General features: G+C 38.6%; 1 long non-coding RNA gene across 5 annotated transcripts in view; it reads left to right on the forward strand.

The window, feature by feature from the left end:
* LOC118012211 overlaps positions 1–25271 on the forward strand; it is a 201978-nt gene that overhangs the window by 84832 nt on the left and 91875 nt on the right. Inside the window, exon 3 of one of the 5 annotated variants that reach the window (XR_004679641.1) lies at positions 4239–4288. The exons of the other annotated variants lie outside the window; for them this stretch is intronic. This is a non-coding gene — a long non-coding RNA (uncharacterized LOC118012211). Of the gene's footprint in view, positions 1–4238; positions 4289–25271 lie in introns of those variants that run through there. 5 annotated transcript variants of the gene reach the window in all.

A 25271-nucleotide genomic window follows, 5' to 3' on the forward strand; every position in this document is an offset into this window, starting at 1 on the left:
CATAGAATGATGAAAATTTTCTTGGACTAGATTGTTGTAATCATTGTACAACATTGTGAATATACTAAATGCCACTGAATTGTACACTTTAAAATGGTAAATATTATGTGTATAACAAATAAATACATAACACATACATAAAATTAAATAGAATAAAATAAAATCTTCCCTCGAAGGATGAAGACAGATAGTAGTCAGGATATAGAAAAGAATGTGCTGCTGGGGTTGGAGGGAAGTCTAAAAGATACACCCCAAAATGGTTTAAGGGGTGACACTAAATTTGGGAAAATATCAAGTTACAATGTTGAAAGCCAACTTTGACTTAGATATATGCTTTGGCTTGCCAACAAAACAACAACAACCTCTCCCCACCCCCAAACAAAAGCACACAAAGCCACTGATCACCTATAATCCCCTGATAAACAGCTACAGTGCTGCATTCACAGTTAGGCCACAGCCTAACTGTGGGTCAGCTCACAGGGTGAGGCTTCCTACGCAGCAGTCCACAGCTGGCTTCTCACGTATCTCCACAGAAACACAGGGAGTGGGATTCATCATTTACTCCCACCCGAACTCCCCTCCCCAATCCTGGTAATCACGCCCCCAGGCAAATATGGGTCCCTCCTATGAAGTAATCTAAGAATGGATGTTTATTTTTCATGCTGGCTTTAATTTAATGATTATCAGTGTTCATGTGACTGTACATAAAGGCTATATTCTCACTTTACTCCTTCAGAGAATTCAGATATATTTACAAGCCGTGACCTCAGTTCTTGTACCTTTCTATTCCCTCTCCTACTGTCTAGAAATCAAATTGCCCTCCTAAAAATTCATCATACTATATCAGGTTTAGATAAAAAACTGTATCTGAAACCTTCAGTTGAAAAACTGGAAAAGATTGTGAACTGTTTTGGAATGAGACAAAATGGCGTCTGCTGTGCTTTCTGAAGAAGGGCTGATCTTTGTGTAGGCGCTTCTGTGAAATTCTCTGTCACCCACACTATCCATTACAATGCTCATAACATTCACATATCTGATCTGGAGGAAATGTAGCTGGCACTGTGTTTATTCCTGTTACCTCCTGTCTTGAAGCAAAATGCCAGTGCTTCATGCAGCCTGGAGTGGTAAACATCAGCTGGGGAGAAGCTTTTATTTAGGAATTTATCACAAAATGAATTTCTGAAGACCAATAAAAGAAGGTGGAAGCACTGCTTACAAAGCATAGCAGTAGTGCAAATAGATAAGCCCAATAATTAATTTCTGATGTACCCATGAACCTCATCTCTTTTGTGGTTTCCTGTTTTGTGGTTTTTATATGATACACAGATTTCACTTCGTATGCCCATCAATTGTGTGCATTCATAAAACAGATCTTTGTGTTGTTAATATAGGAGACCTAATATAGGCTGAGGATTTGATACATTGCTAATAAAATTAAATTATTTTTTTAAAACCTGCCAAATGGGTAAGATGTTTGCCCTATATTAGTGACTATCATTTTGAAGTGAAACCTACTTTAATGAATACCTGACAAAGAAACCTTTTAAAGGAATGATTATCTTTGACATGAATATATTCAGCTACTGTTTATACAATGAAATCTTAACTAGTTGGTAAAAATGGCACAATATTACGACGGGCATAGAAAATATTCCATAAAGAAAATGTAAAGGCTGCCTGAAGAGTTAATGACTAATTCTGTTATCTGAGTTGGTGCTTCAGTGACAGTTTGCTCTGAGAAAAGCTTATGTTTATGGCATTCTGAGTGCAATCTGTACATTTGAATTATACCCGGAGCCTTATTAATGCTATGTGTAAATTATAGACATTACCAAAGGAAGAAAGCATTATGTTTGCATTCTGCTTTCAGATACAAGGCAAGGTAATTATGATTCATGACCTGGTGACTGTATTTTGTGTCTTAAAACTGAAAAATAAGGGGAAAAATGGAAAGTACTGGGGTATGAATGTAATAATACTTAAAAATGATGACCTCATTGCTAGGGGCACCTGGGTGGCTCAGTGGGTTAAGCATCGGACTCTTGGTTTTGGCTCAGGTCATGATCTCATGGGTCATGAAATTGAGCTCCCCACCTGTCAGGCTCCAAGCTCAGGGGGCAGTCTTCTTGAGATTCTCATCCTCTGCCCCTCCCCCCCACTCATATACTCTCTCTCTCTCTCTTTCTCAAATAAATCTTTTTAAAAATGATGGCCTCATTGCATTTTTCATCTTCAAATGATATGTTAAAGCACAGATAAATACTTTATCATACAGTGGTCTGATTATGTTCAGAGAAGAGGAATGAATAACTTAAATGGTTGAAAAATTTAGGCCATAATGACAGGTTAAGTTATTTATTATTAGCCTGAAGGGAAAAAGGCTAAGTTGTGAATTCATGAGTCCGCAACTAAACAAAAGATAAGTAAACAGGCAATCTATTCACTGTTCTTCATTGCCACTGAAGACAGCAGCTAAAATTGGTTAAATACAAAACATGCTTAACAGCGTGTCTAAGAATGGCAAAGGAAAATATGGGATACTTCTCCTTGAAGACTTTTAACAAAGAGGACATATATCTATAGGTAAAGATTTCCCTGGTGGCTGAAATGTGAATTATATGTTTCTTGCTGGTCATGATTCTATGGAAGCCTATTCTCTAAAATAATGCAATACTCTGTTGTCCCACACAAGTGGTGATGTCTTTTGTGTTTAATGTAAAATTAAATATTTTTTGCATTGAACTTCACTAATTTAGGAAGTTCCCACCAGTCATGAAACCCAAAATGAGGGTTCGGCATTCTGTGTCTCCTAGTTATTCATAGAGTGGGGCATGAGGGAGAAATTGGGAGAGGTGGACAAAAGGATTGGAAAATGGATAAGGACATTGAATAAAAGTATTTTAGGGCAATGATTTTTAATATGAGCTGCTATTAGAATCATTTGGGCAATTTAAAAAAAAATACCAATGCTTAAGTCCTGCTAGCTTAGGGTGGGACCCCAGCATAGGTCTTTTTGCAGACTTTTAAGGATCTGCAATGCTCCTAAAATTAAGCAAAGTACGATGGTAAAAAAAAAATCTCTATACCAACCATTGTTTCAGAGTAACATGAACCTATGAATGGTGGGATTTAGTAGAAGCATATGATGTAGTACTAAGAAGAGCAATGAATCAGAACAGGTACATTCTAGCCCTTACTCCATAATTTGTGAGGTGTGTGACATTGGGCAAGTTACTTTATTACTTGAGGCTTTGATTTCCTCATGCGTAAAGTGAAGGAAGTACATGGCCTTCAGGTCACCTCTGATTTCCTGATTATCTGGCAGTATGATTGCACAGATTTTTTTGCAGGAATCTGTGCTTAAAACATATTTTCCAACTTGAAAGTTATAGCAATAGCCTTAAAATAAAGAGGATCGAGGCATCTTACTAATTTTATTTCAGTGTGTTTCTTATAACCAGTTTTAAATAAGACTATTGACTTAAGTCAGATCATCAAGTTGAAGACCATGTTGTGAAAGACTTTATCCATGTGTAACTCAGCAGACATTTTTGAGCAACTATTGTGTTCTAGACACTGTTCTAGAAACTGTGATGATGCAAAGATAAAGAAGACACAGTCCTTATTATCAACAAGCTGATGGTTTTGTAGAAAACACAAAGTGAATTTGGAAATGGAATCCAAATTCTTTTAACCTTTAAAAGGCATGTGCTTATGCATCAATACTCCCCAAAACAATAGCAGTAGACCTCAGAATTATGAGAAATCTGTTCTTTTACTGGATTTGCTTCCTGAATAATTTCTATAAATCCCTGAGGAACACTTCCATGTCCTACAGTCTGTCCAGGTAGTCACTGATCAATTGACCAGCCATCTTGATCTAGATGTTATAGCTCCAGATCCTACAACTTATTTTTTGAAGTCCTGTAAATGTCTTTCCATGCTGCTGTTTCTCTTTTTCATTTCACAGTAGATGTATACAGAGTTCTCCCTTAATTCCTAGAGCACAGCCATACCCACCATTACACTTAAGACTTAACTGAGGGCTTAGGGATAACTCAAGCACCATATAGAAAGTACCTTGTAACTTAGCTGCCCCTAAAAGTTACTTGCTACTCTTAGGATCTTCCATTAATATTAAATATAAATAAATTAATATTGTGTGTTGGAGACGTGGCAGGTCCCCCAGGCATCTTCGTGTTGTGGCGTTCTTAAACCTCTCCTTTGTCTATAACTAGGAAGAAGTCTGCCCCCTTCCAGTCCATTTCCAGGCCTGCATCATCTTCCACCCTAGAATGATTGACCATGGAAACATCCAATTCCTTCATCCTCATCCACCAGGTACTCTTTAGCCTTAGGAGATTAGGCAAGGTGATAGTAACAGTTTAAAAGACATACTTCAAAGTCTGGGTTATTCAATTAAAAAAAACCCATGGGTGGGTTGCCAACAGTTCAGCCTTTGTCAAACTGTTAGAAGGCCATTCTGAGTATTTACTGCAGTGTGATGTTAAGAGAAGGTAAGACCTGGCTCCTGATATAGACTGTTCTAAACCAATCTGTGAGAAAATTTTTGTATAAAGGACATTCATATCTCCCAACAGGAGGGGCCAATTTTCAGGCATAAGACTAAATCCATATTTGGGAAAAAAAATACTATCTGTCTCTGTCTCTGCAAGGGTGTATTTATGCTAAAGATAGCAAAATGTACATTGATCAATGGCACATTTAACATGTTTGTTTGAAGTACTAGCTTTCAGATGCATGGTGACTTAACATTTTTCTCTAAGAACAATAGGTGGTTATTGTGTTTATAAAAGTATTCTGGTGATTCTCCTAAAGCAAACGAATTTGCTCCATAGGTGAATTAATGTTTCCACTAACACATTTGAGATGATGTCTTTCCAGTAAAGAAAAAAAACCAAACTTGATTTCATTAAATACCCTACCCTAAGGGTGAGAAAGGCACCTATCCAGACTGGGGGCAGGAGGGAGTGAGGATGGAGAAGCTGTTCAGGGTGGGGAATGACTGAAGAGAGTGCCAAATGTTAGATTAGGAGCCAAGTGAGCTGGGGCAGGGAGGCCAGGAGACAGTGATCCAGACAGATGGAAAAGAATTTGTGAAGTCCTAGAGACCAGAGAGAAAGAGGGTGCCTTCAAGAGGAGGTGACATTTTGTTTGTGAAGCCATGGAGGGGATGACATTTTGGTTGTGAGGTCATGGAGGGGATGACATTTTGGTTGTGAGGTCATGAAAGGGGTAACATTTTGGTTGGGTAGTTTTGACATTTGCATCTATTTCATGACTCTAAAAAAAAACAAACCATTAAACTTTGATTTTTGAAAATCACTAGGCAATTTGTAAAACAAACACTCTCACCTCCTCTCTTATTCTCAAAGATGGAAGGGTCCCACGGAGAGATGGTTAGGTTGAAAGTACAATAAATTGTAGGCTATATCAAAGACTACATAGTTTGTAGATTATGTCAAAATGGACATAAAACATCTTATTTCCTGAAGCTTTATCACAAAACTTTCTCTGTACCTAATACCATGCCTGTAGTAGTCTGTATCTATTTGATGAATGAATGATTATGGGAATATTATAAAGGATTTTTTTTTAAGATTTTATTTATTTGACAGAGAGAGAGGCACAGCGAGAGAGGGCACACAACAGGGGGAGTGGGAGAGGGAGAAGCAGGCTTCCTGCTGAGCAGGGAGCCTGATGTGGGGCTCAGTCCCAGGACCCTGGGATCATGACCTGAGCCAAAAGCAGATGCTTAACGACTGAGCCACCCAGGCGCCCCTAAAGGATTTTAATACAGTTCCTCAAATAGGTGTCTCATTTCTAATTCTCCCATACCCAAATAAGAGATTTAACTACCTTAATGAGATGATCTTACTATATTATCTCATTTGATCATCCTAAGAACTCCATAAAGTATATATAGCATATAAGTTTCATTTTATGGCTATAGAAACCTAAGCTCAAGGTAAGTGATCCAGGGTCACAGATTAGAAATGAAAAAAAAATGTGAGTTTTGAATCCAGATTTATTGCTTCTAGTTCATTCATTAATTTATGCATTCAATAAACATCTACTGAAGTATGTCTGCAATCTCTATTGAAACCTCAGCTTAAATAACCCATAGTTGAAACACTGAGTCACACAAGGACAATAACTTAGAAATAGGCTATTGTTGACTAGAACCATTTTATGAACTGAATTAAAAGTTTCCAATATTTGTCAATAAAGACTTTTGGGGGGATTTTGCCTAATCAAATGTATATTATGTCAAATTGTTCTATTTTGAGATATAAAGGGTTGATTGCCTTTAGTGACCCCAACCACCAAAAAGATTATGATGCCTTCCCCACCCTTCAACTTCTCATATATGTATTTCAAAAAAATTTTTTTTAATTTTATTTATTAATTTGAGAGAGAGAGAGAGAGCATGAGCAGGGTGAGGGGCAGAGGGAGAGGGAGAGGGAAAAGCAGACTCCCTGCTGAGCAGGGAGCCTGATGCAGAGCTCAATTCCAGGACTCCAGGATTGCGATCTGAGCCAAAGGCAGACACTTAACTGACTGAGCCACCCAGGTGCCCCTCCCCCAATTTTTTTAATATGATTCATAAAGTCAGTGTAACGTAGTTCACTAAAGTCTACTTTCACCCCCTAATAACTACTTATAACCTCTTTTGGCATTTTTGGTACCCTAAGCACATACTTAAGTTTGCTCTTTGCTCTTTGCTTATTCCAATCTGGGATACCAGATGTCCATTTGTACATTTTCTTTTAAGATTTATTTATTTATTTGAGAGAGAGAGCATGCATGAGCACGGGGAGGGGCAGAGGGAGAGAGAGAGAATCCCCAAGGAGACTCCTGAGCATGGGGCCAGACATGGGGCTCCATCCTAGGACCCTGAGATCATGACCTGAGCCAAAATCGAGAGTTGGCCACTTAACTGACTGACCCACCCCGGTGCCCCTGTACATTTTCTTTAGCATTGTGCCCTACTTGTATACCTGTTGGTTAATTTGGAAACCAGGGATCAGTCGACAAACTAACTTTCTGGTTGAAGACTATAATTCTGTTCTCAAGTGGACAGGAATTATGTCCTCCTGGGCTTCAAAGGAAGTAATACAAGCTATAGAAAGTTCCTTGCTCCTATTCCAGGTGGATAGAATGGTTGATATGATGTGGTATATAATTCACTGTGTCACTAGAATGCCATAAAAATCTTTTTCAAAAATTGTGGTCTTATGTATTTTGGTATAGGAAATTTTGACACTTTTGAAGATAAATATTTGAAGAGGTTCTTGCTACTCCCAATGAGCTAGAAATTAACATGTTTGAAATAAGGTTCCTGCCATTTTGAAACTTGAGCCTTCATTAATTACTTTTAAATTAGTTGTGGGAACTGTATAATCTTATAATTGTAACCTACCAATAAAGCTCTCTACTCTTTTTAAAGAAACATATTACAAGCAATTTGAAATGTGTAAGTAATTAGGAATTAAATGGAAAAGCTTCGAGACAACTAATACTCTTGTGTAGATAAAGGCAGATAAATCTTGAGTTACAAATTAAGTCTTGTGTTAAATTTCTTTTCTTTCTTAAGGGTAAGGGGAAATCAGAACATAGAAATATTTTTAAACATCAGTCATATATCGTGGAGGCAAGGAACACAGATATTTTCTTGACACTGAGCAAAATTTAGTTTGAAATACCCTGATATCTGTGGATATACTATTTGAAGATTGTGTTCTATGTTGTGTGTTTAATGTCTTTTGGCTTGCTTTGTCAAAAATTCCAGTGATAGAGAAATAAGGAAATCATTTGACTTTTACAAATCTCAGTTTCTTCATTTATAAAATAGAATTCACACACACACACACGGGTGGAGGAAGACAGAGATATGCATTTCATAGTAGTTAAATCAAATCTTGAGCTCTGGAGTCAGAGAGGTGTAGACTCGTATCCTAGCTCTGTCATTCTCTAACTGTATGACCTTCAGTAAGTTGATTCTCTGAGCTTCAGTTTCTTTATTTGTAAAATGAGATCATAACAGTACCTACTTCTAGGCCTCTTTTAAGGGTAAAATGAGGAATGCAGTTGAGTGCATAGCATAGTGCTGGTATCTTGGACTTTGTATATATTCAATAAATTAAATAATTTTATTAGTATTTTTTAAAGCATTTTACAAATTCATAGTGCTAGATGTTTTAATCAGAACCATTTATCAAAAGTGAGATTCAAGTGAGATCTGTATCTTCCTCCACAATATCAAAGGTAATGGCCCCCTCCTCAGATTCCCCATGCAGCACTTTCCTCATTTTATAGATTAGCATCTGACTTCTACAGTCAGAAATGACTATAGCTAGCTAGAAATGTCTGAGCCTATCTTTCTCACTGGTTTATAATTCTGGAGGATAGGGACCATATATTTTGAGTTGAATTTTAATTGCATCCCTGGCTGCAATTATACTGTCTGCACATAGTTAAATTATCAGCAAAGATAGAATTTCAGTCAACAATTTATCCCTGCAATCTTGAGTCGTACAATAGAACCACTGAGAGGGAACCTCTACCTGACTTGTCTCTAGTCAGGGGCCCAGTTCTTCTAGGATGTATGCTAGTGGGGGTCCCATAAGGAGCTTTAGGGTGAGAGCCTTCAAGGGGTGGGAAGAGTACTTTGGCTTTGCTGGTCTCCAGGAGGAAAGTAGCACTTTTGATGTTAACATGGTTGCTTGTGCCCTTTGTCTCCTTAGAGCCATCCATCAGGCCCTGCTTTGCCCCAGTCACTGTCTGCTCTTTACAAAGAATATTTGTGATGGGATTATGAGACCTGAAGTTCTATTTCTGCTAATAAATCTGCTTTCCTTCTAAACATACCCACACATGCACACACACATACACAACTATATGTAACCATATGCAGAATCCTCATTCAATGTTAGTCCTGACCTGAACTGCAATACCACTTTAATGGTGTGAAACTCCGTGGAAATAAAATTAGACAAGTCTGTCATGCGGTGTGTTTATTGTAATGCATCAGTGTATCCATTTTAGAAGTGGGTGGTATTTTACATGGCTATTTTGTATTACTTGAGGATAATTATTTCAGATCTTTTTGCTGATTTCTCTATAGTGTTCTGGAGAAAAATTTTAGACATAAGTGATTTAAAGATCTAATCATAATTATGTCAATTTAATTCAGTTCATTAAATCACTTTTGAGCTTCTATTACATACAAAGCACTGAACTAGGCAATATCAGAGATATACAAATGAATAATAGTGCATGGTCCCTGGTCTCTAGAGAGGTCATCATTTAACATCATTGCCATTGTCAAAGTGTATTTCTTAATGATGATTCTATCCATATGTGGTATGCCTAATGGGGTATGAAACTGGTTAAGCAAACATCAAAGCCTACTCAAATTTTTTGTTGAAAAAGATAATGTATATATATAAATAATAATATGCTAGTTCCCAAGACTTACTCTTGACAAGCAACACAAACACCAATAAATATGAAATACATTCAATTAAAAATTATAGTAAAGCCTAATTTATCCGTACTATGAAAGAATGAAAATGTTTATTATTTTAATTTTCCTGATAATGGAAACTTACATTCCTTTTAAAGCACCAAAGCATTTTAAATATTAACCAATTTGGGGTATATCTTTCTAAAATGTGTGGTCTATTTCTCTTCCTTTCTAAAGATATGTATTCTGAAACCAAATTCAACATTTTTCTTAATAAGTCTGAAATATTATTGTGAACATCAGATCGTATGCTATGTTATAAATAGGGAACTTTTCAGGAACAATATTGAGGTATACAATATAGTGATTCAACAATTCCATACATCTACTGTAAGTATTTTTTCAAAAATCTTGTTCCCTTAGTGGTTTAGTTGTCTGAGTCAGTTATTATTGCTATGTAATAAGTCACCCCAAACTTAGCAGCATGAAAAAAACTCATTTTATTATGCTCTTAGATTCTGTGGATCAGTAATTCACTATAAGCAAGGAGGGACAGCTCTTCTTTGCTCTATGATGTCTGGCTCCTCAGCTAGGAAGACTCAGATGAGTAGGAGTGACTTTAATAGATGATGTCTGGAATAGCTGGGACTAGAGGATGTAGTTTCAAAATGACATCTCACTTACCTGTCTGGCACCTGGGCTGGAACAGCTAACAGCTGGGTTTAGCTGGGACCATTGACCAGAACACCTACACAGGGCCTCTTCACGAGGCTTGGCTGTTCAGAGCCTGGTGATTGGGTTCTGAGAGGGAAGGCCCCAAAGAGGGCCTTCCAGAAGGCAAGTGTTCCAAGAGAAACAAGTGCAAGTTTCATGGCCTTTTCTTGTAGCCTCAGAAATCATGCAGTACCATTGTATTAGTAACAAGTGAGTCATAAGGTCAGCCCCAGACTCAAGGGGACGAGATTGAGACTCCACTTGTTAATGGGGCAGTGGTAAGGTTACACTGGAAGAGAGCATGAGGGATGGGAGAGATTGCTGCAGCCATCTTTGGAAAATACAGTCTGTCAGCAACCATTTGTTATCGCTATCGACAGTATCTTCTCCCTCTAGGATTCCCACGTACTTAGTGTCCAGTTTCAGTTCTAAAATGGCAAAACAAATAAACTCTCTTTTAAAAATTAAATGTAAAATCAGAATATGCAGTCATTTGGGTGAGGCCTAAGGGTTTTCTTATGAATGGAGTGACTGAGTTTTAATACACTGACCTGATGGTAGCTAGCCTGGCTGCTATGAGGCTATGAGGGGGTGCAGCAAGAAGGTGGCTGTCTACAAGCCAGCGAGAAAGACCTGGGAAGAAACCAGACCTGTCGACACCTTGATCTTGGACTTCCAGCCTCCAGAACTGTGAGAAAATAAGTTTTTGTTATTTAAGCCCCTCAGTCTGTAGTATTTTGTATGGCAGCCCTAGATTACTGATATACTGGATAACTGACTTCTCAGAGGATATGGTCTTAGTCCTACTGCCCCACCACGTATGCTCATCTATGCTCTCTTTGCTCTACCCAGATATTTCCATGTTTCTATGTCGTCACTCACGCTATCCCTCCTATCTAGAAGGTTCTTTGCTTCTTGTCTGGGCTTATAAACTCATTTCTCAAGGCTCAACTCAGATGCCATCTTCTCTGTGTTTTACCTAACCAACCATCTAGACAGAATTAGCCACTCGATCCCTGTGCACATACCTTAATTTATCATTTTTAATATTGAGTGATAATTAGTCATCTCTGATCCCCTCTCCCCTGCCATAGAATAAGTGGTTGAGGGGAGGGACTGCATCCCAATTCCCCCGATTTCTGGTACAGTGCCTGACATTTAGTAGGTGCTCAATACATGTTTGTTGATTTAATACATTGCACTAGAAACACATAAAATTTAAGACCTGGAAGACACCTTAATGATGATCTAATCTAGACTTTCATTTTATAATTGAATAAAAGGTTGTTTCAGACAGATATTCCAAAGGAAATCACAACCACACTTCCAGTTAGTACAAAAAACATCCTGAAAGTTGATAATTTTAGGGAGGATTGAACAATTGAAAAGGCATGAGCTCATAGAGCTGAGAAGGGGAATGTGTTCCAGACATTGGGTGGGGCATCAGGAAGGTTTGGAGACAGAGGAGGATGGCTGAATAAAGTGAGTACCAAGTTAATGCGTGCACATTTAAAATGCATTATTGTGATTTGGAAGGTCTGTTCACAAATCTTCAAAGAAACTACACATTATATTTTATTATTTTTATTATCTATATCTCCTAATTTTCCCTATTTCGTTTTTGATGCATAGGTTGTTAGTGACACAAGTCAGAACTTTATTTAAATTGTAGATTCCTTTATTTACTGAGTAAAGCAGTTAGAATTGTGCTGTGTGTAACTGCAGATAAATTAAAATAATAAAAGCACATTTTCCCCTCATCTCAGTTTTCCCACCCAATCAAACCTAAGGTAAGAGCAAAGATCTTAAGCACCTCCTTTCAGTTCATTTTCCTCCTGGTAAACTTCCAAGGATAGGCAGGGCTGCCATCTTTCATCCCTCATCCATCTTCCCTCAGAAATACTTTCTATTCATTGTGGTGCCTGGGTCGCTCAGTTGGTTACACTGCTGACTCTTGATTTCGGCTCAGGTCATGATCTCAGGGTCGTGAGATTGATTCCCATGTTGGGTCCCATGCTGAGAGTGGAGTCTGCTTGAGGATTCTCTCTCTCCCCCTGCCCCTCCCCCCGCTCTCTCTCTCAAATAAATAAATAAATCTTAAAAAAAAAAAAAAAAAGAAAAGAAATACTTTCCATTAAGTCCTCAGGGGAAAATGCTAAGGGTTGTGAGGGTATGATTTCTTTCTTGTCTGCTAAAACATACTGGCAGTTTGGACTCCAAGCAATAACATGTGAAAGGGCCTGTTTGCATCTGTTTCTTAAAATGGTCTTTGTGTCTAAAGAGACAAACAAGACAATAACAACAATAACAAAATAGCAGAAAAGGCACAAAAGAAGCCTAAAATCCCATGCTTTCATTATGGAGATAAAGATGATACGTTACCAACACATAAACAACAACGCAGGGATTGTTTTGAGACTTCAGTCAGATGATATTCTAAAGAGCTCAGTTCACTGCCTGGCACTTCCTGTGTGAGTGCGCACAAAGCTGTGAACCGTTAGCTGTGAATATCGGCAGGAAGTTCCATGTGGCAGCATCACTTGCCCAGTGTGCATGTGAACTTGGGATAATTACTTACCTTCATGACCTTCGGTTTTTTTATCTGTCAAATGGGGATAATGATGCCTTTCTGTGGGGTTATTGTGAGAATTTGGTGAAATGATAAAAGGGAAAGGCACAGTGCCAGGCACTCAGAAAGACAGATTTCCTTTTGTCACTGGCAATACTTGGGTTCTTTTTTTTTTTTTAAAGATTTATTTATTTTAGAGAAAGAGTGTGAAAGCATGAGCGGGGAAGAGGGGCAGAGGGAGAGGGAGAAGCAGACTCCCTGCTGAGCAGGGAGCCCGATGTGGGACTTGATCCCAGGACCCTGAGATCATGACCTGAGTGAAGGCAGACGCTTAACAGACTGAGCCACCCAGATGCCCCAATACTTGGGTTCTAATTTTTTTAAACTAATTCTCTAATGACTTTGGACAAGTCGGGCCTTAGAAGCTCATTTTTCTCATATAAAATGAGGAGTTGGGCCAAGGGTATTTCTTTTAACTATAAACTTCTTAATGAAAAGAGACCCCCCTCAATGGGGCCATCACTGACCATTTGACCTTGGCTTCCTCTTTTCTCCCTTTGCTTGTTGGGGTCACTGCAAGACCTGTGTTAGGAATCTTTGTGAGATAATAACAAATGATTTGTCCTGTACATCCCCAGGATTTATCTTCATGCATGGATACCTCCCGAAAATGTTGAGATTACTAAGTAAATAATGCATACAGATGAACCATTTAATTGTGCTTTCATGTTCTGGGCTAGTATTAGCACAAAGTTTCTGTTAGCTGGTCAGAGCTTGGATACCTTCAGGTATCAAATCCTTGTGCCTCCAGGCTCCCACACTTTGTAGGAGCCATTCAGTCAGCATTTATGCCTAAGAAAAACTGGAGACTTGAGAGTTAATGATTTGAAAGAACTTTATTGCAGAATTAAAAAAAAAAATCAGTGAGAGAGTCCCGAAATTAGGAATGTCAAACTGTAGGTTGACTATTTAAATTGCCCAGGCCTAGGATTTCCTTTGTCTCTGCCAAGGTAGAAACTTAAAAAATGACTCCATTTTATCTTTTGCATGTTAGAGTGAAGGTAGTTTCTCAAAATCCTACTTTTCCCTAAAGTACACAAGAATTAATGAGTAGCTAAAAGCACAGATTTTATGATGTATTAAGCATGATTTGTCTTCAGTAATGGGAAGAAAATTCCCTTAGAATTGTGGTTTTCTAGAATATAAAGGGGACATAACACAGAATGAAGAAAAAAAGCTTTGGAAAAGCAAGACTGTCCCTCTGAAAAGAGCGCTGAAGTGAGAAAGGAAATGGCAGTGGGAAAGGACGTGGGTGGAAGAAGATGATTCAGCCAGAGGGGGCTGGGGTGAGTACTGTGGGCTGGCCTGACTGAGTGTGAAGTAGGCGGGCAGTTATGACTAGCATTGAATGGGAGATAATTAAGAGCAAGTTGGTACCAGTAAGTGCCAGCGAAGGGAAGAGAATATGTCCAGAAAAAGCAGTTCTTTATTTTAATGCTGAATTAAAACACCTACCCATTTGGGTCTTGAGAATTTCATTTTGAAATGAAAAAGTATTTGCTGGAAACAGAATGCAGATGATTGTGAAATTTTATATGCTTTCTTCTAGTTGTCGTGGTGAAAAAGTTTCAAAATGATATAGCTGTGCTGGGTACTCTTTCGTGGAAAGAAACATATATTTTAAAATATCAGCCATTCTATAAAGGAAAAAGCATTGCTGTTCAAAGTCATGCACAACACAAGTATCAAGTTTCAATTTGGGATCAGCTACACATACATTTCTGACTCGTTTTTAAGAGAAAGGACTGAAAATGCACAGCTTCCATCATCCTTTAAATAGCTTTCTGGATTGAAGAGCATTATAATTAAACTGCACCAAGTGTCACTGTAGAGAAGCTTCTAAATTATGGGTCTGAATAGGGGCGAGAAATGCTATTTGATTGCTTGACAATCAAAACCAGAAAATGTTCACATATGCACACCCCAGACTTATTGTAATTCTATCGGATGGAGAAGTGGGAGGATTAGGTGTAGCCTTGAATTCAATAATTACTTGTTTATCTCTCTTTCAAAAATTTAAAAGAAAAACTATTCATAAATTACTCAGGAATACATATTCACAGAGTAGTCTTGTATAAGAAAAAAACATATTAGCAAGTAATCAGTCCTTTCAGTGTGTCCCAGAAATTGGTTGTGAAAACATGGCCATGTATGTCCTCAAAGTACTCTCAAAATTTGAAAACTAGTACATTGAACTCTTCAATAAGTACTTTATTTCAAACAGAATGTCAGGAGGGATGTTCATCAGGGCTCTGAAATCTACTTGTTGTACTGGTTTGCACTCCATTTCGCCCAGCTCTTTGTTTTCCGGAAGCTCTCCTTTTGCTCTTAGGGTGGGAAGGAATAGGGAGATGCTATCAGGACATTGCTCAGACAATTCAGGACCTTTCTTGCCTTTTAAAGAGGCCCAAAAGATGCCTCTTGGAAGGAAGGTGAGAATTTAATGCCATACCAGCACCTTTACAAAGTGTTTGATGCCCATTTAGGTACTGCATATAGGAACAAACATTAAACATTTGACTGGGAAACAAACTTTGGTGCCTGAAAACTGTCAGGCTGAAAATGAAGACATAGCACATTTTTCCTGATGCTTTCCCAAATGAAAACTAAGACCATAAATTATACACATCATCCTTTAAATGTATTATCTATGTAAACAAAATGATGTCATGTTCTCCAGTCTTTTGGATTGACCCTTCCTTTAACATTTAACTATGGATCTGGTTTCCATCTCAAGTGATGAGGAAAGTCCATTATCCTCTTCCAACCTTCCCTCTCCTGGGCATTTTTCACTCCAGATTCTCATTACTGGTTTTGTATACCAATTAACAATTTTTCTTTCATAGATAAATAAGTGAAATGTAGAACATATTCAAGAATAATTCAACAATTTAAGAATTGGGTTGAATGGTTCTTCCTAAAGAGGGATATTTCTAGACAATAGTATCTAGTCCCATAGAGTGAACCATTAGCCAGTCATAGAAAGACAGTTTCACTTTAGTAAGGGTAAGATATTTCTGTGGGTCAGAGATTTCCCAAGATAGCCTCAAGGGTCTGAGAATGCAGAATCCCTCATCTCTGGAGGTGTTCGGAGTATCCACTGGCTACATTAACTTGAGAATTCCTCACAGAAGTAGACCCAGAGATGAGGATCCACACGCAAGTATAGCTTATCCGGCAGGTGATCCAAGGAAAGAGTGGTAGGAAAAACAGAAGTAAGACAAGAAAAGGAAGCTGGAAGTGAATATATATGCTGTTCACACAAGAGTCCAATGGTAGAAATAGGAACTCTAATCCCACTTGGAAATTCTGGAGGCAAGTGTAAAATACTCACCTCAGTTATCCTCCCAACGAAATGAGAGAGCTGGGATGCTCTTACACAAATTTCCATGAGCTGAGGTTGAAAACTACTCCAGGAAACCATTAGTCCTCTGCCATTTTCTGCCTGCCTGGTGCTATGCTGGCAGTTGAAAGCCAGGCTGGCACACAATGAACTGCTAAGAATGAAAAGGGTATAAGTCAGGGTCTCAGTAGTATCTGTTACACTAGCTAAAAACTTGAGAAGGCTATTGTAGAAAAGAGATTGTAATATGATAACCCAGGGACTGACTCGAGAGATGTACCCAGAGATGTATATTTATTGGTTTTTCACAGTGTTGATTTTTTAAATTGAATTTGAATGACCATAGGTACTACCATATCCTCTTCAGTGTGCCTCAAGCCCTATTAATCTCTACTGCTGGTTTCACACGTTTGCATCATTTGTCTGCTCTTGGAATTTGCTGTCCAGGAGGAAATTCAAATCTGAGATGATGGGTGGGTCTGGGAAATCTTGCAGGTCACCGCCAACTGTGAAATTCTGTGATGCTACAACTAGATGATCCCTAAAATTCGTTTCAGCAATAAAGTTCTATAGATTTAATTATATGCTATCTTTTTAATTATCTTTGCAAGTTCCTTGAGGCCAGTAGTATAGGCCCATAAGTGCTCTTGACTGATTAAAATGCAATTATGCATTTCTAAATGCTAATAAATAGAGCCACATTCATATATAAATTCACTGCTACTACAGTGTTTGCACCATACAAGTGTAGCTTGACACGCATCCAAACAGATAACAAAGAGAAACAGCTCAGTTATTCAGCAGGCTTGATTTAGGGTCTACAGTCATACTCCAGTATATTTGTTAAGGCAAGCATGTACATTGATGCTCACCCACTTAGTCTTAGATCACAAGGAAAGATGACCTTGGCAAACATTAGAGCTTTTGAAAATTGGCCTTGCATTATGCTAAGTGCAAGAAGCCAGACATACAAGGCTATATACTATATGATTCCATTTATATGACATTCTGGAAAAGATAAAAATATATGGATGGAAATTAAGTCCCTAGTTGCAGGGTTGGAGGTTATGGTAGAGGGAACTGACTATAAAGGGGCAAGAGGGAGCTTGGTGGGGTGATGGAAATGTCCTCTGTCTTCTTCCTGGTGGATTACACTATGGTACACATTTTGTCAAATATCATCAAACTGTACATGGAAAAAAGGGTGAATTTTACTGTATTTATATATTATACTATTTTTGTTTTATAGTATAGTAATATATATAATATATATACTTTATATATATATATTAAACCTCAGTAAATCTGACATTTTAAAAAATTGAAGAAAAAAAACAAACCTCTAGGTCCCAGCCAAACTCCTTACCTCCTGCCACATGGGAAGCTTCCCAGCATCCCTGGAAAACCAGGGGAGGCTGGACTGGATGACCTCTCAGATAAAAGCACATAGTTCCCCCAGTCCCCGAGTTACCTCTTATTTTTAGCATTCCAAATCATCTTTGTTCCTCCAACATGATGAAAACAGGTCAATGGATGAAATAAGGTTTGTTTTGTTCTTGTTCTCAACTTCCTGCAACAGTATCTGCCTTAAGTCTTTTTACCTCCAGTGTTTTTCTCTAGGCCCAATTTCAGAATTCACATTTTAGTATTTTGACATATTTGTTCCTTTACTTATTTAAAGGAGATTTAAAGGGGCTGTCTAACTTCCAAGCAAAATCCTAGGCTGTAAGAACCGTAAGTTGAGAGGAGAAATGATGTGGTTTGACTAAGCCTGAATGCCTCCAAGATTCTACTTCAGAAGCTGAAGGGCTTGTCTTCCCTGTCAAATCCATTTCTCTTTTCTTGAATTCCCTGTGCACACCACATTCCTAAAGAACCTTGTCCTAGATTCTTCCATGGGTAAGCTGTTCTCTGGGTATTGTTCCATCTGGGGCAGCTGTCAAATGCACTAATCTGGGGAGCAGGCAGCAGGATGGAGTGTCAGGTGTCATTTCCATTTCCCTAGACAAGGGAGAGTACTCATGCAGCTCCATCAGGGAATGAGGGATGATTATAAGAACCTGGGGCAGGCACCATGCACTCTATGTCTCTATTAGCCTAGAGCATCTGGCACATTCCCCAGCCTCACACTGGGTACTTGGTAACTGTCAATTATTTGACTGACTGACCTCTCCTCCTCTCTGTGGCAGGATTTCCCTCCTGAGAGCCTTGTACTCACCCCTCATAGTTCTGCTCCACATCCTGAACCTCCAGATCCAGTCCTTCCCTCCCAGCCAGCCCTAAAGTCTGTTCTAGGTATCCCTTCTTTGAGCTTTCCTAAGACCTTCTTATACCTATCATAGCCTATATCATTCTATATTTTAATTGTATCCTGATTTCTCTGCCCACCCCCTCCTGCTGTTCCTCACCAGCTCCCCCTCCAACACTAGGCTATGAGCCTGTTGAGGGCAAAGATTTTTTTTTTATTCTTGGTGTGTGTGTGTGTGTGTGTTCTATCTGGAACATTATAGATTCCTTATAAATGTTTGCCAATGAACCAATAAAAACTTGCTCATGCTACTTTCAGAAGTTTGCTGTATTAGTTGGAAATGATTTCAAATGCAAGTAAAAGAAAAGCTTGCTAACTTGTATTGGCTTATACAAATAGACATTTCTTTTTCTGATGTAAAAGTAGGTTTGGAGAAAAGCAGCTGCTGACCATGGTTTAGACACGCAAGAGGTCAAGGCCAGAGATTCTGTGATTTATTTGACCTTCCCTTATGGTAACAAGATGGTTTTTTAAGTGCTCAGCTTTGAGATTAAGTGAGAAGGAACTATATTAGTTTTCCACTGTTGTGTTACAGATTGCCACAAACATAGGAACTTACCACAACACAAGTTTGTCATCTCACAGTTTCTATGGGCCAGGAGTCTGGTCAGTGGTTAATGGAGTTCTCCACTCAAGGAATTACCAGACTGCAATCAAGGTGTCAGCTGACGCTGCATGTCCTCTGAGGCTCAGGGTCCTCCTTGAAGCTTGCTGACAGTTGGCAGAGTTCAGTTCCTAGGGCTGAGGCTCTCACCTCCCAGAGGCTGCTCCAAAGCAGGTCACAATTCGGCTGTTTGCTTTCCTTTAAGAGGCCAGCAGGAAATGATCTCTTTTGAAAAGCTTGCCTGATTATGTGAGGCCCACTCAGGATCATCGTCCTTTTGATTGACTCAAAGTCAACCAATTGGTAATATAATCAGGGGGGTGATATCCCATGGTTCTACATACTCAAAGGGAGGGGATCCTACAGAGCATGTACACCAAGAGGCCATCTGAGCATTCTGCCTACCACAGGAGTGATGTCATGGCTTTCATTTGAAAAGCAAATTGCTTCTTCGAGTTCCTCTTAATAGAGTTCTGCTTCTATCTCATGGGCCAGAACTACATTACATAGCCATTGCTAACTGCAAGGAAGCCTGGTAAAGAGGATATCTAGCTTTTCCAGCTTCTACAGAGAAGACAAGAAAAGGGAAGGGGCAGGGAATAGATGTTGGATTAGTCCATCAACAGACTATGTACAGTCAAATACCCTCAAAACCTTAATTATAGAATATTAGATCTGGAAGAGCACTAAAAATCATTTAGTACAGCTTTTCAATTTTCTAGATAATGAAACTGAGGTCCAGAGAACTCATGTGACTTTCTTGAAGTCACACATTATTTCCGTTGAAGCACTAGACAAAATCACCCTACCATATTCCGCTTCTCTAATAGTTTAGTTTATCAAATCTCAAAAAAAAAAGAGGATATTATACAAATAAACTAATGGTAGAATGATCTCTCTTGAAGTTGATCACTGATATACCTTCCTATCACAATAAAACAGGTTTCTACCTTCTAATCATAATTTGTGAAGCAAGCAGCTCAGACAAGAGGGATGGTTGGTAAGGCATCAGTGCAGAGGGCAAGTCTGCATGAGTTCAGAGAAAGATACACTCCTGGCTCAGGAAGTCAGGGAAAGCATCAAAGAGGGCCTGGAATTTGAGATGAGCTTTAAAGAACAGATAAGGTGTAGCATGGAGAAATCAAGGAGGGCATTCCATCTAGAGGGAAACACCAAAACAGGAATAGATATGTTAAACTAGAAAAATGTACAAGGAGTACAGAGATCAACTCAACTCGACCAAGCTAGTTTCAGAGGTTGATTTATTAGTCTAGGAAAGAGGTAATGCTGACTTGAACTCGGAGGGTGACAATGGGGGTGAAAAGGATGACAGGATGGAAGGAAAGTTATATGTGCCAGTTGGACAGGTTTTCACTGAGTCTGTAAGCACATATGTAGAAAGTGAGTTTATTCACTTCCTATCCCCAGTCCCATAGCCAGTCCCTGCACATACTAAATATTCAGCGTTTTTAGTTGAATTTTTGAATGATTTGGTACAGAAGATAAAGGAAAGGATGATATTAAGAAGCACTTGAGGCTGGATTGGAGATTATGAGGAGGTGAAGAATGGCACAGAGTATGAAATTCAGTTTCAGACATGTTGAGCTCCAGGTTTAGTAGGTCACTTGGGAGAGGCACCCAAGAAACTGATGAGCCTGGAGATGTTTATTTGCAATTTGTAGCTGTGAGGGCAGAAAAAGAAGGTAGTGGAGAACTTTAGGCAATGCTTACATTTAAGAGGGAGAAGATAAGTCACAAAAGGAGAACAACTAGTTGTAGAATTGCTCAGAGAAAGAAGATTGTAGATCCAAGAAGAAAGGGAATAAGAGTGTTTAAAAATCATAACCAACAGTTATTGAACAAGACAGGTTTCAGAGAGAAAGGGGGAAGAAAGAGAGAGCAAGAGTTTTAGGAGTGAGTAGGGAAGAAGAGCTGACAACTAGTATAGTTCACTTTCAGAAGTTTTAAAGATTTTATTTTTACTTATTTGAGAGAGAGTGTGTATGTGTGAGTGCATGCATGCATGAGCAGGGGGAGGGGCAGAGGGAGAGAGAGAGAGAGAGAGAATCTCAAGTAGACTGAGATGAGCACAGAGGACAATGCAGAGCTCAATCCCACAACCCTGAGATCAATGACCTGAGCCAAAATCAAGAGTTGGATGCTTAACCAACTGAGCTACCCAGGCGGTTCCCAGAAGTTTTAATAATAAGAGGAAAATCAGGGATGACAGAATCAAGGGAAGATGGTTTTTGGTTTTTGGTTTTTGGGGGTTTTTTTGTTTTGTTTTGTTTTTGTTTTTGTTTTTTGCTTTTGAGAATGGGAATGACTTAGGCACTTAGCTTCTGTTTGGGGGAATGAGTTAGAGGAAAGGGGAAAGTGAATATAAAAGAGAGATCCTGCTAAGGGAGGAGGTCAGAGCATCTGGAGGGTGTTGGAAGGTGGATTCAGAGAGGAGGAAGTACTCCTTGTCTTCTGAAGCAAGAGGGAGAAAAGAGGAAAGAGAAGGAAAGGAAGGTTTTTTCCATTGCCCTGCACTAACTGGCTTTGGGCCACTTTGAAAACCTCCCTGAATCTCAGTCTTTTCATCCATAAAGTCAAACCTGGGCCTAGGCGGGCACTAGAGTGTGATAAACTCTATAATTTTGCTCTAGACATATTTCTTAGGAGTCCCTCCCCTCCCCTGCTGTCCTCAAACAATCAATTGCCAATAATGGTGATAATAGCAATAATAGCAGACACAATTTATTGCATGTCTCAAAGGACATGCCCAACTAGGATGAATTCTGAAAAGCTGCACAGTGGAAAAATCATTTGAATGTACGTTGAAGGATGGCAGGTGTATGTATGTATGTATATAAAATGTCTTAGTACAAATATCTCAAATCTTATAGGTAATGCAGTGTAATGTTTATTCTATTTCTTTCCTGAGTTCAGTCAACCCTCATCTCATTTCTTCCTGGCTTTTTGTCTGTTTCTGTGCTTAGTTTTTGAATTTATGATTCAAAATGTTTCTCATATTCCCAAATGCTTGTTTGAGGATATATAATTCAGTTTGGAGAGTTGTGTTACTGTTGGTGAGTTTTCTCCCACTTTGCCATTATTTGGGGGAGGAGTTTTATGAGTTGAATTGTTTGGATTCTTTTTGTTTTTTATTTTTTAGATTCTTTTTATTTTTATTTTAATGATTTTGCTTGGATGAAGACTGATCTGCATTTCTGTGGACGGGCTGAATGGTGGGGTGGTTGCAAGATTTCTGGATCAAGAGTGCCCTCTTCTGTCAGTGTAGCAAAGTATGATTTTTTTTTTCTTTTTTTTTAATTGGTTAATTATTATTTTATGGAAGATGAATGATAGGAAAAGAGATTATGCTTCCTTCTATTTTTTTAAGATTTTATTTATTTATTTTGAGAGATAGAGAGTGAGAGCAAGAGTGAGAGAGAGCAAGAGAGAGAGCATGAGCAGGGAAGAGAGACAGAGGGAGAAGCAGACTCCCTGCTGAGCAGGGAGTCCGATGCAGAACTTGATCCCAGGACCCTGGTATCATGACCTGAGCCGAAGGCAAATGCTTAACTGACTGAGCCACCCAGGTGCCCGCTTCCTTCCATTTTAGAGGGAGAGAGAATCTGACAGGTTCTTAAATTTGCCCCTCAAGTCTTTTCCCTGTACCCTGCATAATTTCTGAAAGTCACCTCTACCTTCTTTTGACCCCTCTCCCTAAAACTCTGTCTTTCCAAGACTGCCTCCTTGCACCTTACCCACATGGCTAAGTACCTTCCCTGTAGTATGTGCTCTGATCTACCAGCATTGTTTTTCAGTATTTTCAAAATTAGGGTGGACTTTCTCTTTTGGGTGGTGGCTTTAGATCAATCTTAAATCTAGCTCCCCTTTTCTATACTCTGTACGGTTTTTCTCAAACCGACTTTGTTTTCCTGAGAGGGGCTTGCATCAGGAGTGTGGGGGCAGCTTGCTGGATTCCATGTTTATTTTTCTATTTACAGTTTATGTGAAATTTGGACATTCTCTCTTTTCTAGTTATTGTGAAGACATGGGCATTATGTCGTATTATTTGATCTTCCTGTTCTTTGTGGTTTTACTTGGGGGCGGGGGAAGATGGGAGATTCAGATTTATTCCACCACTGTTATGTTGGCTACCTAGAATTCCTCCATACTGTTTACTCTAAATATAATTTGCCAAAAAGATATATAGGAATCCATTGACTCAAATTATCTCATCTTTCTCTTAAAGCTTCTGTATCAGTTAATTCAGTTGGGCTACTGGTTGAAGAGACTCCAAAGCCAATGGTTTAAACAAATTAAGGGTTTTTCTTGTGTAAAAAGAGGTAGGTGGCAGTGGGCATTGGTTCAGCAGGACAGTGATGTCAGTGTTTATATATCTGTGACATCTTAACCTTTCTCTCATGGTTGCCACAATTATAAGAGGGCTGCTCCACTTCTAGCATTAGCTCTAGAATCCAGCCTGAAAGAAGGACAGAGTACACAGGGCAAAAGGTATTTGTTAGCTATCAGCTCCATTTTAAAGATCTTTACTGAAAGCCCCATCAAAAAACTTTTGCTTATGCCTAATTGTCCAGAGCTGGGTTAATGACAACTTCTAGCTGCAAGGAAAAATGGGAAATATAGTTTTTGTTCATTTGGGGTTTTTTTGGTTTATTTTTCCTAAGTATCTTATTGCCCACAACAAAATTGGGGAGCTATTAATAAGGAAAAGGATATTGAGTAGGAAACTAACAATTCTCCTCTACAGCTCCCAAATTCCAGAGTCAGAGAGTTGCTGGTCTTGCACCATTGACCCAGAGACAATTCCCAAACCCATGACTATTGACCATCTTTGGGAGGTCCTAGGAGAAACCTATATCAGGAGAGGTAAGAGAATGACAGAGGGACTGACCAACTATGGAAAAGAGCCAGAATAAAGCAAGACTAAACATTGTCCCAGGCTGATTGACCCTTATCTCAGGAGAGGGCCAAAGAGCTAATAAGTGGTTCTTTTTTAAGAAAAAAAAAAGCATTAAGGAATGCCTTAGCTTAGAAACAAGGACATAGTTCTTGTCATATCTTTTCTCTTTTCTCCATTCTTTCTCTAAATGGACATAATTCTATAATGAGAAAGCTTCTTTATGAGATAAAGTCTAGTAGAAGATCATCTGTTCTCAGCATGGAAAGCTCTAATGGGCTAAAATTCATTTCCAGAATGAAACTCAGCCACCTCATCTAACACACACACACATACACTCATAGAGACTTTCATGTATGATGCCCTCATAGATACATACCTCCAGGTAATCATTAACTGAGCTACATATCCATTTGAATAACCTCATTTGCTGAAATATGTATACTACTCATTATTCTTTGGTCTTAAAGGCAAGCTACTTTTGTAGGTACCCCAATTAAGATTCATTTCAGAGAATAGGGAACTAGATAGTGAAAAATCTCCAAACCCAAAAACAAGCATCCAAGTTTATAAACACACCCATCTATTTACTCCGGCAGACAGAATCTTGGCATATAATAATTACATTTTGATCCACAGAAAACTCTCAGGAGATATGAACTTCAGGTTCTACCACTAGCTAACTGTGCTATTTAGAGCAATTCACTTAGCCTCTCTGAACATCATTCCTTGCTTTTAGAAGAGTGAAGTTGGCATTAGTGTTTGTTTCCTCTAAGATCCAAAATCCTATTTTGGAGATTCTAATATTCAGTTAGCAATTGTTCGATGTCTGCTATGTGTTAAGCACTGTTCTATGCACTATGGACACATTATAATCTAGTAATTACAATGGGGGAGGATTTTAAGTCAATTAAAAGGAGAGGGTAAATAAAATATCTAGAAATAAATTTAAACAAAAGGTGAAAGACCTATACACTGAAAACTACAAAACATTGCTGAAAGAAATTAAAGACTTAAATGAATGGAAAGACATCCCATATTCATGGGTAGCAAGACTTAATATTGTTAAAATGGCAATAGTACTCAAAACAATCTACAGATTCAATACAGTCTCTATCAAAACTCCAACCACCCTTTTTGCAGAAATGGAAAAGCCAATATTCAAATTTATATAGAATTGCAAGGGGCCTTGAATAGCCAAAACAGTCTTCTTCTTTTTTTTTAAGATTTTATTTATTTATTTGACAGAGAGAGAGAGATCAAGAGCA

This window comes from Mirounga leonina, unplaced genomic scaffold, assembly GCF_011800145.1.
Source record: "Mirounga leonina isolate KUSES-001 unplaced genomic scaffold, KU_Mleo_1.0 Mir_151, whole genome shotgun sequence".
In the NCBI taxonomy this organism is placed as follows: Eukaryota; Metazoa; Chordata; class Mammalia; order Carnivora; family Phocidae; genus Mirounga; species Mirounga leonina.